This window comes from Elephas maximus, chromosome 8, assembly GCF_024166365.1.
Source record: "Elephas maximus indicus isolate mEleMax1 chromosome 8, mEleMax1 primary haplotype, whole genome shotgun sequence".
Lineage (NCBI taxonomy): Eukaryota > Metazoa > Chordata > Mammalia > Proboscidea > Elephantidae > Elephas > Elephas maximus.
The window spans coordinates 10,500,541-10,519,660 of NC_064826.1; the positions used below are offsets into that span (position 1 = coordinate 10,500,541).

Below are 19,120 nucleotides of genomic sequence, written 5' to 3' on the forward strand. Positions count from 1 at the left end.
ACCTCAGCAGTCTCTCAAAAGCTTCCTTATTGCACAGGATACCCCGGGCTCTGGTACTCTTCCCACCTCAGACTTGCAGTCAGTGGCATTGCACAGTGGTGTTAGGGACCATAAACTGGGCACTGGGGTGGTCATTGCTAGAGGGGTGACTTGTTTCTAGGGTATTTCAGTGGGCAGAGCTGGGAAATACAAATTTTCGAAAGTCCAATTGACATTGTTTAAATATTCTTTTTTAAAATTTTATTATTTTTTAGTTGTACTTTAGATGAAGGTTACAGAGCAAATTAGTTTCTCATTAAACAATTAATACACATATTGTTTTGTGATGTTGGTTGCCACCCCCAAGACATGTCAACACTCTCCCCTTCTTGACCTTGGGTTCGCCATTACCAGCTTTCCTCTTCCCTCCTGCCTTCTCGTCCTTGTCCCTGAGCTGGTGTGCGCATTTAGTCTCATTTTGTTTTATGGGCCTGTCTCGTCTTTGGCTGAAGGGCGAACCTCAGGAGTGACTTCAGTACTGAGTCAAAAGGGTGTCCCAGGGCCATACTGTTGGGGAGTCTCTAGTCTCCTCAGACCAGTAAGTCTGATTCTTTTTTGTGAGTTAGAAGTTTGTTCCACATTTTTCTTCAGCTCTGTCCAGGACCCTCTATTGTGATCTCTGTCAGAGCAGTCGGTGGTGGTAGCCGGGCACCATCTAGTTGTGCCGGACACAGTCTGGGGGAGTCTGTGGTAGTTGTGCTCCATTACTTCTTCGGACTTAACTTTCTCTCGTGTCTTTAGTTTCCTTCATTCACCCTTGTTCCAGACAGGATGGAGCCAGTGGTATTTTTAATATTCTTGTACTGTTAGTTAGTTTCCTCAGTTTTGCCTCTGTAACCCAGTTCTCTTATACCAAAACCCTCTGTGTACCCTTCCTGTTATGCTCATGTAAAGAATACAGTTTCAGAATGCCAATACGTATACTGTTACAAACATGAAAGCTACAGAGGAAAGCTGAACACGTCTTTGCAATTTTTGTTTTTGTCCTTCGAGTGCATCCCACTAAAGATGACTAGTTAAAATATCGTGTTCTAGAGTCCCCAGGAATAAATCTTTCCTCGGGGTGACTATGCTACCAGTTTGGCATGTGGTTAGGTTGGTATCTTTCAGTGTCTGTTCAGTTTAAGAAATCTTTTAATGAAGCTTTTTGGAAATTGATAAGACATTTGCATGATTGGAAGGTCAAAACTATATAGGTGTTGATACAACAACAGACACATAGACCAAGGGAACAGAACCGAGAATCCGGACATAAATCCATCCACAGATGAGCAGCTGATATTTCACAAAGGCCCAGTGTCAGTTAAATGGGGAAAAGACAGTCCCTTTAACAAATGGTGCTGGCATAACTGGATGTCCATCTGCAAAAAATGAAACAAGACCCATACCTCACACCGTGTACAAAAACTAACTCAAAATGGATCAAAGACCTAAATATAAAATCTAAAACAATAAAGATCATGGAAGAAAAAAATAGGGAGAATGCTAAGAGCCCTAATACATGATATAAACAGTATACAAAACATTACTAACAATGCACAAACACCAGAAGAGAAACTAGATAACTGGGGGCTCCTAAAAATCAAACACCTATGCTCATCCAAAGACTTCACCAAAAGAGTAAAAAGATTATCTACAGACCGGGAAAAAGTTTCTAGCTATGACATTTCCAGTCAGCGTCTGATCTCTAAAATCTACATGCTCCTGCAAAAACTCAACAACAAAAAGACAAATAGCCCAATTAAAAAATGGGCAAAGGATATGAACAGGCACTTCGCTAAAGAAGACATTCAGGCAGCTAACAGATACATAAGGAAATGTTCACGATCATTAGCCATTAAAAAAAAAAAACATTAGCCATTAGAGAAATGCAAATCAAAACTACAATGAGATTCCATCTCACTCAAACAAGGCTGGCATTAATCCAAAAAACACAAAATAATAAATATTGGAGAGGTTGTAGAGAGACTGGAACACTTCTACCCTGCTGGTGGGAATGTAAAATGGTACAACCGCTTTGGAAATCGATATGGTGCTTCACTTAAAAAGCTAGAAATAGACCTACCATACGATCCGGGAATCCCACTCCTTGGAATATGTCTTAGAGAAGTAAGAGCGTTTACGTGAACGGGTATATGCACACCCATGTTCACTGCAGCACTGTTTATAGTAGCAAAAAGATGGAAACAACCAAGGTGCCCATCAACAGATGAATGGGTAAATAAATTATGGTGTAGTCACACAGTGGAATACTACACATCCGTAAAGAACAATGATGAATCTGTGAAACATTTTATAACGTGGAGGAATCTGGAACGCATTATGCTAAGTGAAATTAGTTGATTGCAAAAATACAAATATTGTATGAGACCACCATTGTAAGAACTTGATAAGTACTTTAAACAGAGAAGAAAATATTCTTTGATGGTTACAAGAGTGGGGAGGGAGAGAAGGAGAGGGGTACTCACTAATTAGATAGTAGATAAGAACTATTTTAGGTGAAGGGAAAGACAACACATGATACAGGAGAGGCCAGCACAGCTGTTCTAAACCAAAAGCAAAGAAGTTTCCTGAATAAACTGAACGCTTCGAAGGCCAGCATAGCAGGGTCAGGGGTTTGAGGACCATGGTTTCAGGGGACATTTAGGTCAATTGACATAATAAAATCTATTACGAAAATGTTCTGCATCCCACTTTGGAGAGTAGCATCTGGAGTCTTAAACACTATCAAGTGGCCATCTAAGATGCATCAGTTGTTCTCAACCCACCTGGAGCAAAGGAGAATGAAGAACACCAAAGACCCAAGGTAATTATGAGCCCAAGAGACAGAAAGGGCCACATAAACCAGAGACTACATCATCCTGAGTCCAGAAGAACCTGATGGTGCCTGGCTACAACAGATGACTGCCCTGACAGGGAACACAACAGAGAACCCCTGAGGGAGCAGGAGAGCAGTGGGATGCAGACCTCAAATTCTTGGTCTGACTGAGACTAGAAGGACCCCAGATGTCATGGTCCCCAGACCTTCTGTTAGCCCAAGACAGGAACCATTCCCAAAGCCAACTCTTTAGACAGAAATTGGACTGGACTATGGGATAGAAAATGATACTGGTGAGGAGTGAGCTTTTTGGATCAAGTGGACACATGAGACTGTGTGGGTAGCTCCTGTCTGGAGGGGAGATGAGAGGGCAGAGGGGGCCAGAAGCTGGTTGAATGGACACGAAAATAGAGGGTGGAGGGGAGTGTGCTGTCTCATTGAGGGGAGAGCAACTAGGAGTACATAGCAAGGTGTATATAAAATTTTTGTATGAGAGACTGATGATTTGTAAACTTTCACTTAAAGCTCAATAAATTAAAAAAAAAACAAACTATCTAGATGTTAAACCTGGAGAATGAGTTTGTTATGTTATTCTCCCTACATTTTTGTATGTTTCACAGTTAAAATAATTAATCTGAAAGCTAGGTAGGGGGGAATACATAGTAACATCTTGTCTTGCCCCTGCCCTCTTCACTCTGTTCCCTCACACACACATTTTTTTATTATCCTCTGATTCTTACATTTTGCAGCTTCAGTGTGAATGTGGTGTGTGTTTGTGCACGAGTGTGTGTGTTATTATCCTCCTTTTATTTATATAAGAGGCAACATACCATATATGTTGTTCTACCTCTTGACTTTTTTCTCATAACAATGTGTCCTGAAGCCCTCACTATTATTAGTATGTAGAGATTATCTTTGGTCTTTTTTATGGCCGCAGAGTCCTCCATCTGGTTGATGTACGGTAGTTTATGGAACAACGGCATGATCTTGGGTTGTATCCACTCCTCTGCTGTTACAAACCATCTGTCATGAGTATCCTTGTATACATGTCATTCCATCCTTACGTAGGTGCATCTGTGGGGTGGAATCCTAGATGTGGGGAGTGTGTGGGGTCAAGGATAACTACATCTGTGACTTAAAAAAAGGTATTGACAAATTCCCCCGTTTTCACCATATTTTGCTCTCACAAGCAATATGTGAAAGTGCCTATTTCACTAGAGTGTTACCTACAGAATCTGTTGTCAGGCTTTTAGATTTTTGCTGGTAGATGAAAAATGGTATTTCTTTTTTTTTTTCATTTCAACTTATAGTGACCCTGTGTGTGTCAGAGTAGAACTGTGCTCCATAGGATTTTCTTTCTTTTTTATTGTACTTTAGATGAAGGTTTACAGAACAAACTAGTTTCTCATTAAACAGTACACATATTGTTTTATGACATTAGTTAACAACATCACAACGTGTCAGCTCTATCCCTTCTTGACCTTGGGTTCTCTACTACCAGCTTTCCTGCCCCCTCCTGCCTTCTGGTCCTTGCCCCAGGGCTGGTGTGCCCTTTTAGTCTCGTTTTGTTTTTATGGGCCTGTTCAATCTTTGGCTGAGGGGGACCCTAAGGAGTGACTTCATTACTGAGCTGAAAGGGTATCCAGGGGCCATACTCTCAGGGTTTCTCCAGTCTCTGTCAGGCCAGCAAGTCTGGTCTTTCCTTTTGAGTTAGAATTTTGTTCTATATATTTTTCCAGCTCTGTCAAGAACCCTCTATTGTGATCCCTGTCAGAGCAGCCATTGGTGGTAGCAGGGTACCATCTAGTTGTACTGGACTCAGCCTGGTGGAGGCCATGGTAGATGTGGTCCATTAGTCCTTTAGACTAATCTTTTCCTTGTATCCTTAGTTTTCTTCATTCTCCCTTGCTCCTGAAGGGATGAGACCAGTGGAGTATCCTAGATGGCTGCTCACAGGCTTTTAAGACTCTAGATGCTACTTACCAAAATAGAACGTAGAACATTTTCTTTATAAACTATGTTATGCCAGTTGAGCTAGATGTTCTCCGAGACCACGGTCGCCACAGCCCTCAGCCCAGCAATTCGGTCCCTCAGGGAATTTGGATGTATCTGTGGAGCTTCCGTGACCTTGCCTTCTACAGGCTGGGCTGGCTTCCCCAGTATTGTGTACTGTCTCACCCTTCACCACAGTTACCAGAGAAGTGGTATTTCACTGTAGTTTTAATTTACATTTCTTTTATTATAAATGAGGTTGAGCATCTTCCATTTAAGTGTCATTTTGTATATCTTTTTATGTTCATTGTATTTTGAATGTTATACATTTTCTCACTATGTTGGTCTTTTTCTTTAGTTCTAGGAGCTCTTTATATATCGTCTGTAATATAAGTAGCAGATTTTTTTCCCCAGTTGATCATGTGCATTTTGGTTCACTTATCTTTTGCCCTTCAAAAATATGTTTAAGTTTATGTAATTGAATTTATCTTCTTTTCAGTGGCTTCTGTGTTTTGAGTCAGAGTCAGAAAGGCTTTCCCTATTTCAGACATTTCAGGTCCCTCTTACGACCTTTGGAATTTTGTTTTTTCCATTTACATCTTGGTTAATTTGGGTTCATACAAGGGTATGTTCTGAGGTTTGGATCCAACTTTATATTTTTTCAGATGGCTACTCAATTGCTGGAAACCCTGGTGGCATAGTGATTAAGAGCCACGTCTGCTAACCAAAAGTTAAGCAGTTCGAATCCACCAGGCGCACCTTGGAGACTCTATGGTGCGGTTCTACTCTGTCTTATAGGGTTGCTATGAGTCGGAATCAACTTGATGGCAATGGGTTTGGTTTGGTTTTGGTTTACTCAATTGCCCCAAAACCATTTATTTAAAAGTTTATCTTTTCCCCACAGTACCATGATGTCTGCTTTGTCGTATAACTAAGTTCCTATGTGTTTTGAGGTCCGTTTCTATTTCTGCTCTTCTGCTGGTTGGTCTGCCCATGTGCCGATGGATACCACAGTGTTTTAGTTATTGAGGTTTGTATTATCTTTTACTATTTCAAAGGACTAGTTCTCCCTCACTGCTCTTCCCTGTCAGTGTCCCTGGCTGTTCTCCTTGTTTGTTTTTCTACATGTCAACGTGCCTGATTCCAGAAGAAGATGGGTTGGTATTTTCATTGGAATCCCATTAAATTTTTGCATTACTTAGGAGGAATTAGAGCCCCGATAGTGCGGTGGTTAAGAGCTATGGCTGCTAACCGAAAGGTCAACAGTTCAAATCTACCAGCCACTCCTTCGAAACCCTACTGGGGCAGTTCTACTCTGTCCTGTAGGGTCACTATGAGTTGGAATAGACTTGACAGCAAGTGGGTTTGGGGTTTTTTGTTTGTTTGTTTATTTAGGGGGAATTAATAGCTGTAGGAGACTGAGTCCACCTGTCTAAGCTCAGGCTATCTTTCAGGCAGTTCTTTTTGTGTGTACTTTAGTTTTAAGTTTTCTACATAAAAACTTTATATGTTTCTCGTTAAGCTTATTTTTTATACATACGGTCTTTCGTTATTGTCTTGTAATTGGTGGTTGTTTGCATATATGAAGGCAACTGATTTTCTTGACAATTTTATTGAGATGTAATTCACACGATTCACCCATTTAAAGTGTGCAGTTTAGTGGTTTTTAGTGTATTTACAGAGTTGTGCAGCTATCATCGTGTCTAATTTTAGAACATTTTTATCACACTCCAAAAGAAGCCCTGGGCCCTTTCTTAGTCATTGCCATTTCTACTCCCTGGAAACCACTGGTCTACTTTCTGTCTATAGATTTGCCTGTTCTGGACATTTTGTTATAAATGGCATCATCCAATATGTGGTCTTTTGTGTCCGGTTTAATGTGATTTTTCAAGGTTCATCCATGTTGTAGCATGTATTGGTCCTTCATTCCTTTTTATGGCCCTAGATTCTGTTGGTATTGAAGACTGCTTGGTTGTATACATAAGGCAGAGATGAGAAATTCGGACAAGGTATTATATGGACCTAGGAATAGGAATAGGGAGTTTTGAATGAAATCTACCAGTTCACACATATTTCAGAAGTCTCAGGTGTTTATAAAGGGCTACGTTTCAAAGGTACTTATCTGGACCCAAAATATATTTATCAAAAGAAAGAACTGGTATTGGTTAAGATTAGGGTCTCAAGCTAGCCTGTAAAGATTATTTAAGAGAGCATAGCTGAAATACATGTGTTGTATGGGAAGGGGAAATAATTTAATGTCAGAAAAATAATATTGATAAGAAATTATTACTTCTCTTTAGAATCAGGTTTGAAGAAAGGTATATTAGTTATAGAAATAGGTGAGATATCGCATGTATGTATTTGCAGGAGAGCTTTGGACACTGTTGGAGGATTTAGAGACTGACAATACAGGATTTCTATGTCGCTCCAACATTGTTTCAAAATATGTGACTTTTAGCATGACTATTACAGCAGGTTCCTTAGAAGCAAGGATGGCGAGACTTCTCACTTACGTTGGACTTGTTATCAGGAGGGACCAGTCCCTGGGGGACATCATGCTTGGTGAAGTAGAGGGTCAGTGAAAAAGAGGAAGACCCTCAATGAGATGGATTAACACAGTGGCTACAACAGTGGGCTCAGGCATAACAACGATTGTGAATATGGTGCAGGACTGGGCAGTGTTCGTTCTGTTGTACATAGGGTCACTATGAGTCGGAACCGACCCAATGGCACCTAACAACAACAACGTTACACTTAGGTTTGTTAGGCATGTATGGATTCGGCGTAGGGGGGAGAGAGAGAGATTCATTCATTCATTCATTGGATGACCAAAACAAATTAATTTCCCTAAAGTATCTGGGCCTGAGAGATGGAGAAGGTAGAATAGGATTCAAAAGGATATGCCTTTGCCATGAGAAAACATTTCCCAGAAAGGAATTAATTGAGGATTGAGCTGTATGAGATAAAAGCCATATCCGAGGGGCAGATAGATTAAGAAAGATAGCTGCAGGACCAACTTGAGCCAATGGATGAAAGCCACAGGAAGCAGCTTTAATCATATCGTAGGTCAGCACATGACAATGTGGAGGTCTCTCCACAAATGGACAGCCCAGTGATTCCCTTGGTCTGCATGAGCACCTTTCTGTGTGTCCCCCACGATGGATGACTGGACTAGATGACTGTTAAGATTTCTCCTGAGAGAGTTTGATAGCCGTGAGAATGCTCAGTCTCACTGAAAGGAAGAATTGGGAAAACATGCTGGGTGATTCCCCTTGTTGGCTCAAGAGAGCTTGGTTTCTCTTTGGAGAGAGGCAGACAGTAGAAAACGAAGTGTTGTTTTGTGGAGCGCTCGTCAGTAGATTACTGGTTAGGATGCTGTTAGCTTCAAGGAGCGGAACCCAAACTCAGAGTGCTTAAACAAAAGGAAGTCACTGTCTCATTAACAAGACATTGTGCGGTGCTCAGCTCTAGGGTCGGTCATAAAGAACCAGGTTCTGTCCATGTTTCTGCCCCGCTGTCCTTGGTGTGTTGGCAAGATGGCGGCCATTTCAGGTATAACGTCCAAACTCACCCTTGTCCACAGGAAAAAAGAGATCATCTGTTCGTAGTGGACCCTTTCGAAGAGCAAGAAAATATTAACTAGGAGCCTTCTGGCAAATCTCCCTTCACATCTCATGTGCCAGTACCTACATCAGCCTTTGGCAAAGGGAGTGGGGTGACCCCTCGCTGATCAGGACAGCCCCTACGCTGGGAGGTCACCCTCCCTGAGGTCAGGTGTCTGAATGGTGTGTGTTTGCACAGACTTGGTTTATTTTGTTGTTGTTGAGAATATACACAGCAAAACATAACGCCAGCTCAACATCTTCTGCACGTACAGAGACACTTACTACATCCTTCAAGTTGTGCAGCCATCCTCATCCTGCTTTTCTGCATTGTTCCTCCCCCATTAGCATAAACTCACTACCCCCTAACGTTCGTCAATCTGGTGGTTCGAATCCACCCAGAAACACCTTGGAAGAAAGGCCTGGCAATCTACTTCCGAAAGGTAACGTTGAAAACGCTGTGGAATACAGTACTACTCTGCCACGCATGGGCTTGCCGTGAGTCAGGATCGACTTGGCAGCAACTCGTCTGGTTTTGGTTTATGGTATGGTAAAGGTATATAAAAAGGATGGTGTTCCTGTAGGTCCTTAGCAAATTGTTTTACAAGCCAATTCTTTGTTATTTGAAATTAATTTTTAGAATGACTTTTGTAAGAGAGGAATAGCTGCTGTAGATTTGGTTAACACACTATATAGATGTTGTTGTTTCTTTTTCCTGACCTGACTTGGTAGAACCAGCTTTCTGGCCCTAAACAGGCCCCTTCCTACTAATTTCTGTCCTGATATGATTTCCAGCTCTGCTGTAGGCCGGCACCTTGGACTGAGGTTCTGGGGACCCTGGTTTTTATTACCTGCCTCTGGGCGGTGATGGCTCAGTGGTAGAGCCTCACCTTCCATCCTGGAGACCCAGGTTCAGTTCGTGGCCAGTGCGCCTCACGGGCAGCCACCAGCCCGTCTGTCACTGGAGACCGTCTCTGAAGTATGTGGTTCTAGCTCTTTCCTCGTGGCTTCCACAAAAAAGCCCTTTTCTCCACCATTGCTGCAGCTGGATGAGTTCTTCACCCCAAACTAGATGCCAACATTTTTTGAGCATCTACCATTTGTGCGTCTTACGGGAGACCTGGACAAAACAGCTCTTGTCCTAAAAGTGATTCCGGAAATAAAGGGCAAGGCTCTGACATACAGTGGCCCCTCTTTCTAGCCCTTCCGTCTAGGGCTGATGATTTAGCAGCATTTTTTTCATCCCTTCTAAGGGTGTCTCTCTGAGTCCTGGTGGCGCAGAAGTTAAGAGCTTGGCTTAGAGCTAGTCCACAGGTCGGCAGTTGAAATCCACCAGCCGCCCTTTGGAAGCCCTGAGGGGCAGTTCTGCTCTGTCCTGTAGGGTCACTATGAGTTGGAATCGACTTGACGGCAGTGGGCCAGGGCGTCTCTTGGGGAACAGTGGAGTCTGTGGTACCCAGAACTCTGCCCTGAGTGGGAGCAGAGCACAGAGGGGGCCTTGCACCTCCTCCTCCCCTCTGCCGTGGCGCCTGGCTCGGTGGCGCCTGGCTTTGGAGGCAGGTGAAAGCCCCACGGGCAGGGCTGGTGCCCTCACGCTCCGGGTGCAACCTTTAGTCCAGGAAAGCTGCCAGTCTTCACTTCCAGGAACGCTGTCTCCCTAAATGGAACAGTCTGCTTAAAGGCTCCTGGCGGGTGCCTCCCCATCACACCATGGGCCTGATTAAAGGGACAGGGCCACCTTTTCAGTGGCTGTCCTGTGCTGGGTCAGCATGCTGCTTGGGTGCGTGCTGGTGTGTGCAGTGGGTACACGCATGTGTAAACACATCTCGAGCTTCAGCCTTCATGATAGTGACTTCTAGACGTTATGAGGGTCATAGGCATCGTTTTCAGCGGTTGGTTTCCCTGTCGTAAACTGAAACACCAATTCACCAGCTGCCGTCAAGTTGATTCTGACTCATGGTGACCCCATGTGTGTCAGAGTAGAACTGTGCTCCACAGGGTTCACAGTGGCTGATTTTTCAGAAGCAGACTGCCAGGCCTTTCTTCCCAGCTGCCTCTGGGTGGAACTTGATCCTCCAGCCTTTTGGTTGGCAGCTACGCATGTTAATTGTTTGCACCACCCAGGGACTCCTTCCCTATTGTGCACACGCTGAAAAAGAGCAAGCCGGCTGCTCTGATGCACAAGGCTTTTGGATCTTTCTGGGAAGCACACCTGCCGAGTGAGAGGAAGTCTTTGCTCTGTGTGTCCCTGTGTCAGAATTTGAGTTATCACTCGCGACACCTGTGTCTCCCCCCACCACTGTTCACCTTCTGCTTGTTTGCCCTGTCTCAGGCCGTGCCATGGCGTTATTTACCTGTAGAATCGGTGCTGGTCTCAGCGAGCAGAACATCTTCGTGCTTGCTTGTCCTTACTCGATTTCTGGCTCAGCTGCAGGCCAGCCCCTTGGCCTGAACTTCTGGGGAAGCTGGTTTTTATTACCTGCCTCTCGATGGTGGGGGTTCAGAGGTAGAATCCTCACCTTCTGTGCATGAGACCCGGGTTTGATCCCAGGCCAGTGCCTCTCATGCGCAGCCACCGCCCATCTGTCCATGAAGACTTGCATGTTGCTACGATGCTGAACAGGTCTCAGTAGAGCTTCCAGACTAAGACTAGGAAGAAAGGCCTGGTCCTCTACTTCTAAACAGTCAGCCAATGAAAGCGCTAAGGACCACAGCAGTCTGATCTACAACTGATCATGGGGCAGCATTTTGTTGGGTTGTGCATGGAGTCAGGGCCCCACAACAACAATGCAGCTTAAACCCGACTCCAGGGGCGCGCCTATCCTGGCTGCCCCCTTTTGTTCCTTGTGGGCTGCCACGGTTCCAGTCCTGTCCTTCTTAGATGTCGGTCTTTCAGCAATGTCTGGGGCCCACTGTGTGTAACAGTAAAAAACACAGCCATGCCTTGCAGAGTCACCTTTCAGAGGAACAGAAGACAGGTGTGCACCGTCCTGAGAGGGGGACTGCCCCCCGTGGGGTGTGGGCTGGGACACATCCGTATTCGTGTTTGCTGTGTCCATCGCCTGGGTCCCCAGTTCAACCCACAGCAGAGGCGCTGAGCTGGCCTTGGAAGCTATGGAACTTTCGGCCTCAGGTGTCTCAGAAGCCCTCACATTTCCCACGGCCAGTACGGCTGGCTCCATAGACGAAGATGTAGGTTGTTTTTGTTCCCTTCCGTGGGAGAAAGCAGCACCAACCCTTTGGTAAATGATGGGTCAGCGAGAAGGAGGATTTGCTTTGCAGGAGTCGACTTTGGAGGACACGTGTCTCAAAGGCAAAGGAAACCTGGAGATAGTGCTGCTGGGATACTGGCACGGTGGCCCAGCCCCAGGAGGTCAGCTTTGGATGCTTTCATGAAGATTTTGATTTTTCCTGTAGTTCAGAAGAGAGGTGGACGCGACAGGGCAGAGGGAGGACGGTGAGTGTGGGGTGAGAAAATTGGGCCACCGGGATCTAAAGGGATGTTTGTCCTTCCGTCACACACAAAAGAATTCAGAGATTTGAGGAGAGCATGAGGATGCAGCCTGCTTCAGGTGTCTCCGTGGGCGCAGGTGTCTGCAGACAGCAGGGGAGTGAAGACTCAGGTGGAGAGGTGGGGCTTACTGGCATCGGGGATGCAGCGAGCTGTTTGGACCTCATTACTGCCCGGGTGAAAGAAAAGGTGTGTGTGTGTGTGTGTATGCAGGTGTGTGTGCATGTGCAGGTGTGTGTATGCAGGTGTGTGTGCATGCAGGTGTGTGCATGTGCAGGTGGCGCATGTGCAGGTGTGTATGTATGCAGGTGTGTGCATGTGTGCGTATGCAGGTGTGTGTGTATACAGGTGTGTTTGCATGTGTGCATGCAGGTGTGTACGTGCATGCAGGTGTGTGCGTGTGTGAGTATGCACGTGCACACATGCAAGTGTGTGTATGCAGGTGTGCAGGTGTCTGTGTTTTTGAGTCGTGTTCCGGTGCTCATGGCACCCACCTCCCCAGCCCCGTCAGCCCTCATGCCCCCTGTCTCTCAGATGGGCTGCTTGGTGGGGTAAAATCAGCACACACGGTTGGCCCAGCAGAAGTCTATGTTTGTCCATCTGTCCATCCATTCGTTTATGCATCCATTCATCGAGCCCTCCGTCCGTCCGTCCAACCATGCTCAAGGAAGCCTTCTCCAAAGCCCCAGTTGCTCTCCTCTCCCTCTCACAGGCTGGAGCTGGGCAGTCAGTGATCAGCTGAGACTGGCCAGGACCGAGTCACATCGGCGGCTGGGGGTTGGGTGACGTCAGAACCAAAGCGGGGCTCAACCAGGGGGCAGAGGGAGTGCTGTGAGGCAAGTCTGCTTCAAAATGTTTGTTTCTTTATATTTTACCCCAAATATGTGATGTTTTTAGCTCTAGCATAACCCAACCAACAACCCAGTACCGTCGAGTCAATTCCCACTCATAGCAACCCTATAGGACGGAGTAGAACTGCCCCATAGAGTTTCCAAGGAGCGCCTGGCGTATTCGAACTGCTGACCCTTTGATTAGCAGCTGTAGCACTTAACCACTACGCCACCAGGGCTTCCATAGCAGTCTCTAAATCTGGCTGTGTTTACCGGGGGAGTTATTTTAATTGAATCCTGTTTGATTAGTCATTTATACCCACCTTGTTCCACAGATTCCGATTTGTGAACTTGATGTACTTGATGCAGTGTGAGCACAGACGCTGTAATAAACAAGGGGAGACAGGAGAGAAGGCAAGAGCAGGGCCAGGATACATGCAAATGAATGTAAGGGTTCAAAGGTGCGGGCAGGGAGAGAACCACAGACGGACAGGCGACTGGGCCCTGACACCCTGCTGCAGGTCCTCACGCCAGCCCTGAGCTTCTGGGCACCGGAGAGGAACGGGGTCACTCTCGGAATCCTCACCAGAGGAAGTACACGCCAAATGTTAAATGTTCCTAACATTAAACTGAGCGCTGCACGTGAGCGTTTACCTGGAAAGCCCTGAGCGGGAGCCACAGCGAACAGAGACCAGGGTCGCACAGCTCCTTGTCGCACAGTCCTCGTTGGACGCTCAATGTCAGCCCACAACGCATGGAAAGCCACCCCCCACAGCACCGGAACCAGAAGTCTGAGTACTTAGCCCTTTTCCACTGTGTGGTTTGATGCCTGGCAGGGACCCAAAATACCCAGTGGAGCTGCTGGACGGCCTGTCTGCCAGCCGATCTTCCTGTGGCTGCTTTACACACACACACACACACACACACACACACACACACACACACACACGTGTACATGCTCACACATGTATACAAATGCATATATGCACTCAGTTACATGTACACACATATACACAGGTACACATACATATGTTTACACAATATATGTATGTGCACATACATGTACATACATATGTTGTTGTGTGCCATCGAGTGGATTCCAAGTCATAGCAACCACGTGTGACAGAGTAGAACTGCCCCATAGGGTTTCCTAGGCTGTAATTTTTAGAGGAGCAGATCGCCAGGTCTTTTCTCCGGAGGAGTGGCTGGGATTCAAGCTGCTGACCTTTCGGTTAGCAGCTGAGTGCTTAACCGTTCCACCCCCGGGGCTCCTTGTGTACGTATACAAATGCATATATAAACACATATACATACCCATAGACACACATACTTGCACAGTATACACATGCATACTCACATGCACGTACACGTGTACACACACGTATAGGAAGGGGCAGTTAAAGATGACTCTGCTGTCTTCCGTGCTGCCGTCCTGCCCGCTGACTGAGGCGTTAGGGCTCGCCTGGAAAGGCTGGCATCTTTTGCAGAAACCCAGGCCTCTGTTTCAGATGCTCACAGAGGACAGTTCTATTTTTGTAAATAGGATAATTGGGTGGAAAACGGTGCTAATATCTGTCTTTATTTAACCACTCCAAGGGACAGCCTCACTGTTAAAACCACGAGACCACAGCCAGAACCCTCCGCTTGCCGGGGACCCAGGGCTTCACGCAGGCGAAGCGCCCGACGGGTGTAGAGGCTGGAGGCCAGACTGTCCGTGTTACTGTCTCAGGTGTGTGAGCAAGGGTGGGAGTGAGCAGGTAAACGTAGGCAGGTCAGCGGGGGAAGGGGAGAGGGGTCAGTGACGTTACCACCAGCTGCCAGTCACGTCAGGAGCAAAAGCAAGAGGGTTTGCGGGATGTCAAATAAGACAATTATAGTGTCCTGACAGTTAAACCTGTTGCCCTCAGGTCAGTTCTGACCCCGTGTGTTAGACTAGAGCTGAGCTTTCTTGTTGTAACCCTTGTGGAAGCAGATCACCACGCCTTTTTTCTGTGGTGCCACTGGGTGGGTTTGAACTACCAACCTTTCAGTTAGTAGCTGGTCACAAGCAGTTCTTGCCACCCAGAGCCTCTCCTGATAGGTAGGTAGTACTTATTCTAAGTGACTTTTGGTGATCTTCCTTCTGTGTAAAGATTTCAGGACAGGGCAGAGGCAGCAAAGTTATGCAGCTTTCCGTGCCAGGAGGGGGGCGGGGGAACAGAAGGAAGAAGCATCACAGGGCTCTTACTGTATACGCCACAGCGTCACCGGTTTACCTCTGAGAGCCAGTGTCAGGGAACAGAATGGCTAAGAACGCAGCTTTGTGGCCAGATCTGGTTCTAGGCGCAAAACCCCAGTTTCCTCTTCCAAAAAAGGGGGTAACGGTGGTTCCTTACCCACAGACTTGCTAGAAAGCATCATGAGTATATTGTTGGCACTCAACAAAAGTCGTTATCATGGCGACGGCCGTCTGTAGGCCTTTCTGAGCATAATGGGAGGTCGGCTTCTTTCTCCCTGTTTTACAGATGGGTGGACTGAGGCTTAAGGACGTGAATTCGCTTGTCCGAGATCTTTCATCTAGCACATGTCAATGGCTTCAAGCCTGGATTGATGGTCCACTCTGTGCCGTGTTACATGGGTTTCTAGGTGTCTGTGCTGGGGTGAGTTTCTCTTCTTTCTGGTCACGGTTGATGATCTGGGCGGTGGCTTGTTGATGGCAGCAGCAAAAAGCACTGTGTCACAGACCCTGGGTCAGGAGAGATTTTTCATCAGTGTTGGCCACATTCATCTGGAGAAACCAAAAACCTGTTTGCCATCGAGTCGATTCCGACTCATAGCAACCCTATAGGACAGAGTAGAACTGCCCCATAGGGTTACCAAGGAGCGGCTGGTGGATTCAAACTGCTGACCTTTTGGTTAGCAGCCCGAGCTCTTAACCACTATGGCACCAGGGCTCCCATCCCTGTAGAATGAGCATTTGGAGTGGGGTGGAGGTGGAGTATCTTTCCAGCACTGTACTTCGTGACTGCGACTTGATACAGTTTCCTTTTGCTCTTCTGTTAAACTCAGAGTTTTTTCTTTTTGTATGTTTGTTTTGCTTTTTAAATCTTGTTAAATATAGTGCAAGAGGACAGTGGTGGGTCGATGTTCTCGCCTTCCATACGGGAGACTTGGGTTCCATCTCCAGCCAGTGTGCCTCACGTGCAGCCACCACCTGTCTGTCAGTAGAGGCTTATGTGTTGCTAGGATGCTGAACAGGTATTGGCGAAGCTTCCAGACTAAGACAGCGTAGAAGGAGAGACCTGGCAATCTACTTCCAAAAGTCGGCCCAGGGAAACTGTATGGATCACAACGGTCTGATCCTTAGCTGATCCTGGGGAGGGCGCAGGACCTGGCAGCGTCTCATCCTGTTATGCCTGGGGTCACCACGAGTCGGGGCCGAGTTGACGGCGGCCAGCAGGGGTCACCACAAGTCGGGGCCGAGTTGACGGCAGCCAGCAGGGGTCACCACGAGTCGGGGCCGAGTTGATGGCAGCCAGCAGGGGTCACCACGAGTCGGGGCCGAGTTGACGGCGGCCAGCAGGGGTCACCACGAGTCGGGGCCGAGTTGATGGCAGCCAGCAGGGGTCACCACGAGTCGGGGCCGAGTTGACGGCAGCCAGCAGGGGTCACCACGAGTCGGGGCTGAGTTGACGGCAGCCAGCTACAACAGAGATGGGGCAGCTTAGTGAATGGGGAAAGGGAGGTAGGAGGCTGGGTGTGCTCCGGGAGGGCGGGGAAACCGACCTTCAGGCTGTGTGTGGTGATGTTCCTGAGGGGTCTCTAGGCCCGGTGTCAGGGTGGCGAGGACGCCCACCCCCAGGCCTCCTCTCTGAAGGTGAGAGGGCCTCTCTTGGCACCTTCCTGCATTCCTGCACTGGATTGTTGTAGGGAGGCGTCAGAGAACCTTCTGGAGCTCAGATACCCCCACCCACCCTCTTCATTGATGACTGCCAAGGGGAGCGTGGTATGAGGTGCTGATTTGGGGTGTGCACGCTCGTGTGTGTGTTGGAGCCCCTGGTGGTGCACACGGTCAGCGTGTTCAGCTGCTAACGGAAAGGTTGGAGATTTGAGTCTACCCGGAGATGCCTTAGAAGAAAGGCCTGGCGACCTACTTCCAAGAAATCAGCCATCGAAAACCCTTGGAGCACAGTTCTGCTCTGACACACATGGGTCACCATGAGTCAGAGTCTCCTCGACCACGGCTGGTTTTGGTTGATGGGCAGGACAGTTCAGAGTCCAAATGGAAGCCTAGCCTGGCATGGTCAGGAAAGGGCCTCGCAGGGAACACTCTGGCCAGTGCTGGACACACGGGCCTTGTTGCCTCACCTCGGGCTCTGGCTCAGTGCCCGGCATGCTTTGAAAATCTCTTCTTTTCTCATCTCTGCTTAGATATCGTTTGGGTTTCACAGAAAGTAAGTGGTTCGTCAGCTCTGATCGCTTTTCTAGGACCTGAGACAGACGAGGGGTGTCCAGTGGAGATGCCCGATGTTGGGATGGAACCTGCCTCTCCTCGTGTCTGCCCCCCTCTGGCGGACCGAGCTCTGTAAACAGTGAGGGGGCGGCACACAGGGAGGCGCCTGTCCATGTGGCAGCTGGGAGGCAGTGGTGTGTCGCGGGGTCCCAGGGTCTGGGAGGGCAGGAGCTATGGTTTGAGAAGAGGTTAGGAGAGAAGAGAGGCTGTCCATCTGTGACATGTGTCATAGCTTGAACTGTGGGACACCAACTGTAGTAGTGTTTGTCATAGCTAATGCCTCTCTAGTCAGTGCTGTGTCAGCACTGGCCTGAGCTTACCACCCGCCCAGACAAGCCCACCGAAGCCAAGGCTGTCTTCTCCGAGGGCTTAGAAACTCCGCAGACCAGGCTTAAACAAACGACGGAAGATATCACGTGAGGAGCATGTTAGAGCACCCGGTGGGTTCCCTCAGAGCTCCAGAGTGACAAGGGTGCTTCCTCTGAGCCGGCCTTGACAGGACAGCTGTGTGGGTGGGAGGCGAGGGGCGGAGGTGGCTTTGGGTGAGGTGGTCAGTGGGTCTGTGACTCGACGTGCCTGGAACATTTGGATGTAAATGTCGTTGCTGTGGTGGCCAGGGGCACATGGAGAGTTCAGGGGATGACCTGGAACCAGGAACAATTTGCAGAGGCCACAGGGCCTGTGGCTCCCTGCGCCTTTGGTCCCAGCTGAGCACGTGCGGAACGGCCACAGCCCCCCTGCCCTGCTCGTCCATTTAATGCCCTCTGTGACCTACTCACACGCGGGCGTCCAGCTCCTCTTTTTTCTGCGTTTAGATGGTCTTGACTGCTACTTGCCGTGAAGGGTGTAACCAGTAGCAGGTAGGCTTGGCCCTTCGGTTCAGCAGACAATAACTGTGTTGCGTGCCTGGGACAGTGGCAGCGGGCGTGCAAACAGGAGAGGGACAGCCAGGAGCTGTCAGCGACTCTAGAAGTGGGGGCTGCAGGGAGAGGAAAAGGTAAGTCGGGTGTTCACCTCCGGCTGCTGATAATGAGATACAGGGAACCGAAGGAGGAGAAGGTCCACCGGATGGAAAACAGGCTCCTGAGCTTGATTCTAGACATCATAAACCTGAGACGTTAGTCCCAAAGGGTTAAACGCTCAGCTACTAATGGAAAGATAGGCAGTTCGAACTCACCCAGGGGAGCCTCAGAAGAAAGGCCCGGCAATCTGCTTCCAAAAGGCCACAGCCTCGAAAACTCTATGGTGCAGTTCTACCCTGGGGTTGCCGTGAGTCCAAGTCTGCTCGACGGTACCTGGTTTTGTTTTGTTTCTAAGTCTGAGAATCTGGCAGGACACCCCCATGGGGACAGTAAGCAGGCGTGAAAGACACTTATGTTAGGCCCCCCACTTGGAGTCCTCAAGGGCCCCATAGTTCTAGTGAGAATTCACTCGGTGGCAGTGTCCCTTCCTATCTGCAGTGGTCCCCGAGATACTTTGGAATGGGGGAGGGGAGCTTCTTTATAAGTCTCCCTGGCCTTCATCCTCAGACTTGAATGCTAACCCAGAGCCCCTGGCCCTGCGGCATAGCTCAGAAGCTTCCAGGGATCCTTGGAGCAGTCATGCCCGGTGGGGCCCTTCTCAGCACACTTGGGTGTGAAGAGATTCTGGGTCCCTGCAGGAGACTGAGCGGTGGCAGGTCTGAGTGGCCCTCCGCCAGGACGGGTAAAGTTGGTGAGGGCCTGTTGACCTGCACGCCCCACTGGGTCAACTCCATCCACCTCGGGTTTCTTACCAGTGATGGGCATGGTACGCTGGCTCTCTCATGTAAGATGAGAGAGGGACTGTCCCCACCAG

General features: G+C 48.0%; 1 protein-coding gene across 4 annotated transcripts in view; it reads left to right on the forward strand.

The window, feature by feature from the left end:
• Positions 1-19,120, forward strand: part of HIPK2 (homeodomain interacting protein kinase 2) — a 181,899-nt gene that overhangs the window by 21,679 nt on the left and 141,100 nt on the right. Inside the window, exons 2-3 of one of the 4 annotated variants that reach the window (XM_049894784.1) lie at positions 14,389-14,521; positions 15,297-15,431. The exons of the other annotated variants lie outside the window; for them this stretch is intronic. The gene's annotated coding sequence lies outside the window, so the exon portion shown is untranslated. The remainder of the gene's footprint in view (positions 1-14,388; positions 14,522-15,296; positions 15,432-19,120) is intronic. 4 annotated transcript variants of the gene reach the window in all.